This window comes from Myotis lucifugus, unplaced genomic scaffold, assembly GCF_000147115.1.
Source record: "Myotis lucifugus unplaced genomic scaffold, Myoluc2.0 scaffold_32, whole genome shotgun sequence".
NCBI classification, from domain to species: domain Eukaryota; kingdom Metazoa; phylum Chordata; class Mammalia; order Chiroptera; family Vespertilionidae; genus Myotis; species Myotis lucifugus.
The window spans coordinates 7,437,938-7,446,203 of NW_005871080.1; the positions used below are offsets into that span (position 1 = coordinate 7,437,938).

Genomic DNA, 8,266 nt, shown 5'->3' on the forward strand with positions numbered 1-8,266 from the left:
GATGGCGGCCGGCAGCCAGGCAGCTGGAAGTGAACATGAGGTTTGCTTGCTTCAGTGACTGCGGACTCCAACGTTCCCCGCCTCACTTGCCGGCCTCTCAGCTGCAACTCTAAGCAACTATGTACTATGTTGCAAATAAGAAGCTAAACAAACCCCCAGAAACCGGCTTTCATTCAGCCGGGCTTTAGCAACATTGTATCGATCAGTGGCCAGGCCTCAGAGCTAAAGCTGGCCCAGAATAAAAAAAAAAAAAAAAGAAAACAAGGAGCGGTTGGAAGCTTCAGTCATTCGCTTCTGGAAAACAGACCTCAGCCCCTCACCCAGACTGGCCAGGCACCCCAGTGGGGACCCCCACCCTGATCCAGGACACCCTTCAGGGCAAACCAGCCAGCCCCCACCCATGCACCAGGCCTCTATTCTATAAAGTAAAAGGGTAATATGCCTCCCGGCACCGGGATCAGCGGAGCAGCGAGGCTCCTGGCACTGGGATCAGCGTGACAGGGGGCAGCACCCAAACCCCCTGATCGCCCTGCGACTCTGTGAGTGACAGGGGGCGGGGCCACAGCCTCCCTATCTGCCCTGCTCTGTGCCTGATAGGGGGGAGCTCCCCAATCCCCTGATTGCCCTGCGGCTCTGTGTTTGACAGGGTGCAGCGCCCCAAGCCCCCCCCCCCCACGGGCCCTGCTCTGTGCGTGACAGGGTACGGAGCCCCAACACCCCTGATCGGCCCTGCTCTGTGCATGACAGGGGGTGGCGCCGCAACCTCCCCATCGACCCTGCCTTGAGTGTGATAGGGGGCGGTGCCCCAACCCCCTAATCGGCCCTACCCTGAGGGTGACTGAGGGTGACATAGCAACCGCCCGATCCGCCCTGCTCTGTGCATGACCAGGGGCTGCACCTAGGGATTGGGCCTGCCCTCTGCCACCCGGAAGCAGGCCTAAGCCAGCAGGTCATTATCTCCTGAGGGGTCCCAGACTGCGAGAGGGCACAGGCCGGGCTGGGGGACCCCCCCCCTCCCCCCTAGTGCACAAATTTTTGTGCACTGGGCCTCTAGTGTGTATATATATATAATTTTCTTTGTTTAGCTACTAGTGGACACTTAGGTTGTTTCCATGTCTTGGCTATTATAAATAATGCTACTATGAACGTGGGGTTACAGATATCTTTTCGAGTTAGTGTTTTTATATTCTTTGGATGTATCCCCAGAAGTGAAATTGATGGAGCATATAACAATTCTCTTTTTAATTTCTTGAGCAACCTCCATGCTGTTTTCCATAGTGGCTGTACCAAATTTACAATCCTACCGACAGTGCACAGGGGTTCCCTTTTCTTCATATCCAAACCAGCATTTGTTATCTCTTGTCTTTTTGGTGATGGCCATTCTAACAGGTGTAATATGATATCTCTTTGTTGTTTTAATTCATATGTCCCTAATGACTAGTCATGCTGAGCATCTTTTCATGTACCTGTACATCTTCTTTGCAAAAACCTATTTAGGTCCTTTGTTGACCTTAGTTCTTTGTTGTTGTTTTAATACTGAGTTGTATGAGTTCTCTGTGTATTTTGGATGTTAACCCCTTATCAAATATTGCTTTTTCCATTCCACAGGTTGTGTTTTTAATTTGTTAATTATTTCTTTTGCTGTGCAAATGTTTTTTTTGTTTGATGTAGTCTAACTTGTTTATTTTATTTTTTTATTTTATTGCTATGCTTTGGGTGTAATTTCCAAAAAAATCACGTCAAAGAGTTTTTTTTTATGTTTTCATCTAGGAGTGTTATGATTATGGATCTTAAATTTAAGCCTTTAATACATAGTGAGTTTGTTTTGTGTGTTTTTGAATGGTGTAAGATAAGAGTCAAGTTTCATTCTTTCACATGTGAATATTCAATTTCCCCAGAACCATTTATTGAAGAGAATTTCTTTTTTCCACTGAGTATTCTTTGCTCCCTAGTCAACTCTTAGTTGACCACATATGGTTGGGTTTATTTTAGGCCTCTCAGTTCTGTTCCATTGGTCTATCAGCTTGTTTTTATGCCAGCACCATATTCTTTTAATCACCACAGCTTTATCATACAGTTTGATCAAGAAGTGTGCTTTATTCTTAGCATTTCTTGGGCTCTTTGTGTTCTTTTGTAGTTTCATATACATTTTAGGAATTTTTTTCTCTATTTCTGTAAAGAATGCTATTAGAATCTTTTTAGGGGTTGCATTGAAACTACAGATGGCTTTGGGTAGTATTGACATTTTAACAGTATCATTTCTTCTACTCTGTGAACATGGAATACCTTTCTATTTATTTGTGTTTTCTTTGATTTCTATCATCAATGTTTCATAGTGTTCAAAGTAGAGATAATTCAAATAAATTAAGTTTTATTTCTGTGCATTTTATTGCTTAGGGTGTTATTGTAAATGGGACCAATTTCTTTATTTCTTTTTCAGAAAATTTATTGATGGTCCAGAAACCTTTTCTTCTTATGAATTCTCACATTGGATTGTCCTCTTTATTCACTTACCATTTATATTTCTTTTTTGTTTGTTTTGTTTTATGATCACTTACCCTTCTTCCTCTTCCTTTTGCATAATTTAAAAATATTTGTTGAGTACATAATATGTATCAGGCATTGCATAGATTTTTCTCTTAAGTTTGTTTGTTTGTTTTGTTCTTTCTCATCTTTCTGCAAGGTGTCTATAACAAAATTTTCTCTTCCCAAAGTTTCAACTATCACCTCTAGGTAAACATCTCCAAAATTTCTGTCACTGAAAATTGGCTCATGTTTCAAACCCATTTTTTTCAATGCTATGCTAAATATTCTTCTTTCTCCCCAAAGCCAGAGATTCTTCCTCATTTCTTATTTCTGTTAGGAACATATTCGATCCTCTAAACATGTGGATTTAAAACAGAAAGCACCTTTTGACACGCCTAATTTGTAATCATTTTCCAAGTTCTAATGCTACCTCTACAAGTTATCTAACATCACTCATTTCATTCTTTCTATTTACATAAAAGCCTAAGATTAAGCCTGCATTATTTCACAATAAGACCATTATGTGGCCTACTATTTTCTCCTGGCAATTATTATCTTTAACCCATTATACACACAACTTTGGCTTCCTCTTACTTCATAAGCTATAACCTGAATGCATACCTTCTCAAAATCTTTCAATGGTTGTCCATTGTTCATAAAATTTAAGGGCCCTTCTTGAATTAGTAATCAGCATTTTATAAACTGTGGCCCCCAAACTGCCTTATTATTGCTTCTGGAACAAGCATGGTTCTTTTCCATCTTTATATATTTACATAGGGGTTACATTTTATGTGTGAGTTAGATTTAGCACATAAAGCTAAAACTGCCTATGTTCAAATTTACTATAGAAAATCATCTATAAAACTCAATATACATGCTTCTTTGTATATGGTCCTGATGAAAATTTGTACTTACAACTACATTATTAAGAAAATAATGTTTAGCATAAAATAAAGCATACATATACAAAATATAAGTTTATAGTGGATCCACTCAGAAATGGAAGAGCAACAAATTAAGGAAGAGTTGATTTACTTCCACCAGCAATGCCCTGACACATTTCCATTGAGTAACAACAGGATTAATCATCATGCTATTAAACTGTCATTTTTCTCTCTCTTTTTGCTTTACTTGTGCCCACCCCCCCCCCCCAAGAGGGTGCGATTTGAATGTTAAAACGGTACACAGAAGACAGCTTTCTATATATAATGCCTTTATTTCTCGCACTCATATGTGATATTTACAGCCACCTTTTAAAACCCCTTTCCAAATAACATCTCAGTAAATTTTATCTCAACCTTCCAATCACACATACTTTCTACCTCTGCGAAATTCCACAGCATGCTGTGATAATTACATTACTTGTATTATTTTTGTATGCTCAATATTAGAATGTTTGTCACTGCTAGACTAATTGCTCCATAGGGTCAGGAAATTTTTATTTCTTTCCACATTCTTTGGCAACTAGGCAAGCACATCATATTCAATAAATATTTACGAAATTAAATTGAAGCCAAACATTATGAAATATGTATGTGGCACTAAAGGTTAGTAAGGTAAAAATTAAAAGCTTGCAATTTAAAGGCCAGTATTTTAAAAGACATTATAAATATATTATTGAGTAAATCCATTAGGATTTTCTCAAAGATTCATTTCTCTTTATACCCATATTTTTAATATTAACTGCTAGTCATATCCCAGAAGAGAAATTACCCTGTTATAGCCTGTGTTGTCTTTTAAGATAAAGCAATTCAAGCAATTTACAAATGATAACTCTATTACTCTTAATAGCCATACAGTTTTATAGAGAAAAGAGAAACTATTGAAGAGATCATATAAATGTATTTTGGGAAAGCAGCACATTTTCTAAGGATACCTAGAAACTCAGTTTTCCTGTAGTTGTTGTGGTGGTGGCTTTTTAACTAAACTGTATATTTTAAGGTGACACAAATCAAAATAGTCCTGATAATTTCTTTTCTGTGTGTGTGTGTGTACATGTGTACATTCAATTGTACTAGCTGTCATGAAACCAACATACTTATTTTTGTTACTTTTGTTTGTTGTTTATGCTGTTGTTACTTGGCTATTCTTATTCTCTTTGCTCATAGGGCAACACTACAGTTCCCATAAGGGTTTTATACACATAATTATCAGGTTGAAAACCTCATTATAAATAAATCAGAAACTATTATATTGAACTCTACTTGATATAAACACCTCATCTTATTTTTAGCATGTAATGTTTTTATAAAGAAGAATTAGTAAAGACAAAGTGAAATACTTGGCTATTTGAACTTATTTATGCACATTTAAAATATATATTTTTTAATATTGGTTTTTAAATATTGGATATTTATGATTTTTATAACACATTTTAATATTATTAATTTTTACTTTGTTTTAATAATAATACTTTGACATAAGTCTCAAGTTTCTTATTTATAAAGGAGGGACCTAAAACAAGGAAATCTATAATAATTATTTTTTCAAGATGTGAAGGCCAAAGACTTGACTGTGTAAGGATTTGTCTGGATATGAATCAAGTAAAAATCAACATTATTTAAGCATATTTACTAAGGTCATTTGCTTTGGGGGTTATACCCAATTAATAGTCATGAATTAGAAATGTAATTAAAATTATTATATATACCTGGTGCACCCTCTTATCTATATTTTTATAAAAATTAAAATCTAACAAAAAAGAAATTAGAAAAGCAGTGATGTTTCAAACAAACCTTGAAAAATAATTGGGACGCAGGAGCTGTTTAAACATATATTTTATCTAAACTGTATATTCATATGTATTCAGATATCTGGTAATACAACCTATGTTAAAGTTATTAGTCATTTGAATAAGTTTGTTTTTTTGTTACCTTTTTCAGGCAGCATTTAGATTAAGGATGGCAAAAAGGTACTATTGCTATTCTGACAAGATTGTTACTGATTTATGGATGAGTTTATTGAAACAATTCTAAGACCACTCTGAAGTCAATGGTTAAAATGTCATGATGGATAACTGAGATCTGGAGGAAAAATGGAGGTTGTTTCTTGAGTTACCAAACTAAGAATGAAAATTACTATATTTTTCTTGAACTCCCCCTTCACTCTGTTATTCTTGCAAATAACCCCTTACCATTTAATACTTAAGTACATGATGTCATATTTTAGACTACAGTTATGTATTAAGCATTGATCTTCTCTTGCTAACTAGATTATAAAGTCCTAGATTACAGGGACTTGATGTTATGACTCTTATATTTCCTAAAGTCCATAGGAAAGTGAAAGGCACAGAGTAACCTTAATATTGAATTTTTATAATGTATCTGTAGAAACTGTCAAATTTTATTGCACTTGTGAATACATTTTATCTTCGTCATTTTAAAAAGGAGGGAATATTTTTGGGGGATAATTTACGTCAAAATATGGGAGAAGAAAAATAAAATAGCACAAAAGGATTCAGTGAAAAATTTATCTGTCTCCTACTCCAGGTTTCCAGTACCTCAAGTCTTCCTAACTAGAGGGATTAATTTTTAACTATTTTCTGTGTAGCCCTCCAGAAAGAATTTATATATCAACAAGCCTAGCCATGTATTTATAATGCTATCTGAGTGAAAATGTAGTCATGAATACGGGTAAACAGACAAATCTCTTTTAACATATAAGAAAGCCTACTATACATTCAACTTTATGGCTTTTCTTATTTAGATTTTTTAGAGATTGTTTTATATTAATTTATGCGGAATCATCTCATTCTTTTTCACTCAAGCATATAATTTCAATGTATGGATGCGTTGTAATTGATGTTACCACTCTTGAAAATTATAATTTAAGTTGTTACTGTTCTTTTACTAATATATACAAAGCAGCAACACATACCTTATATATGCATCTTTATGAATTTGGGCAAATATATTAATTTAAAAATAAAAAATATATAATTACTGTGGTTAAGAGTTGATGCATTTTTCTTTGCCAGATTTCATAATAATGCCTACAGAGAGATTACCCAATTTTCAGTTGCCTCAAAATTTGGCTATTATTTAAACCCTTCTAAAATCTCTTTGTTTTTTTTGTTTTTTTCGGTTTTTGGTTGTTGTTTTTTTTTGTTTTTTGTTTTTTGTCTAACATTTTAGGTCTTAATCTGAAAGAGAAAAAATGGTATCAAATTCCTGTTTTATTTTTAATTGAAAGATATTTTGAAAATCTTGTATTTGTAAGCCATTATTAATTTACTAGAGGCCCGGTGTACAAAATTCATGCACGAGGGGGGGGTGTCCTGCAGCCCGGACTGTACCCTCTCCAATCTGGGACCCCTCAGGGGATGTCCAACTGCTGGTTTAGGCCCAATCCTTAAGAAATTGGGCCTAAACCAGCAGTCAGACATCCCTCTCACAATCCAGGACTGCTGGTTCCTAACTGCTCGCCTGCCTGCCAGCCTGATTGCCACCTAACTGCTCCCCTGCCAGCTTGATTGCCCTCAACTGCCCTCCCCTGCTGGCCTCATCTCCCCCAACTGCTGATATCACCCCTAACTGCTTGCTCCCTGGCCAGCCTGATCACCCCTAACCACCTCTACCTCGGCCCCTGCCACTGTGGCTTTGTCTGGAAGGAAGTCAGACATCCGAAAGATGTCCAGTCGACCTGGTCTAATTAGCATAGTACCCTTTTATTAGTATACTAGAGGCCCAGTGCACAAAAATTTGTGCACTCGGGGGGGAGGGGGGTCCCCCAGCCTGGCCTGTGCCCTCTCGCAGTCTGGGACCCCTCTGGAGATAACGACTTGCTGGCTTAGGCCTGCTCCCGGGTGGCAGAGGGCACGCCCAATCCCTAGGTGCAGCCCCTGGTGGGGCTCAGAGCAGGGCCCATTGGGGAGTTGGGGCGCCGCCCCCTGTCATGCACAGAGCAGGGCGGATCGGGAGGTTGCGATGCCACCCTCAGTCATGCTCAGGGTAGGGTTGATTGGGGGTTGGGGCACCACCCCGTCACACTCAAGGCAGGGTCTATGGGGAGGTTGCGGCGACACCCCCTGTCACGCACAGAGCAGGGCCGATCAGGGAGTTGGGGTGCTGCCCCCTGTCACTCACAGAGCAGGGCCAATCAGGGGGTTGGGGCGCTGCCCCCTGTCACTCACAGAGCAGGGCCCATCAGGGGGGTTGGGGCTCCGTACCCTGTCACACACAGAGCAGGGTCGATCAGGGGTTTGGGGAGCTCCCCCCTGTCACGCACAGAGCAGGGCCCATCATGGGGTTGAGGAGCTCTCCCCTGTCACTCACAGAGTAGGGCTGATAGGGGAGCTGGGGCACCGCCCCCTGTCACACACAGAGCAGAGCAGATCAGGGGGTTGGGGTGCTGCACCCTGTCACACTCAGGGCAGGGCCAATGGGGAGGTTATGGCTCTATCCTGTCAAACACAGAGCAAGGCCCGTGGAGGGGGGTTGGGGCGCCACCCTCTATCACCCACAGAGCAGGGCCGATCAGGGGGTTGGGCGCTGCCACTGTCACACTCAGGGCAGGGCCGATGGAGCGGTTATGGCTCTACCCTGTCACACACAGAGCAGGGCTCATGGCGGGGGGGGGGGGGGGGGCTTTGGGGCGCCGCACCCTGTCACACACAGAGCAGGGCCGATCAAGGGGGTTGGGGCGCCGCCACCTGTCAAACACAGAAGTTGCAGGGGGATCAGGGGATTGGGGGAGCTCCTCTCTATACAGCTACAAGACGGGGCTGATCAGGGGTTGGGGC

At 40.0% G+C, this 8,266-nt stretch overlaps 1 protein-coding gene across 1 annotated transcript in view; it reads left to right on the plus strand.

The window, feature by feature from the left end:
- Positions 1-8,266, plus strand: part of LRP1B (LDL receptor related protein 1B) — a 1,324,618-nt gene that overhangs the window by 716,300 nt on the left and 600,052 nt on the right. The window lies entirely within an intron of this gene.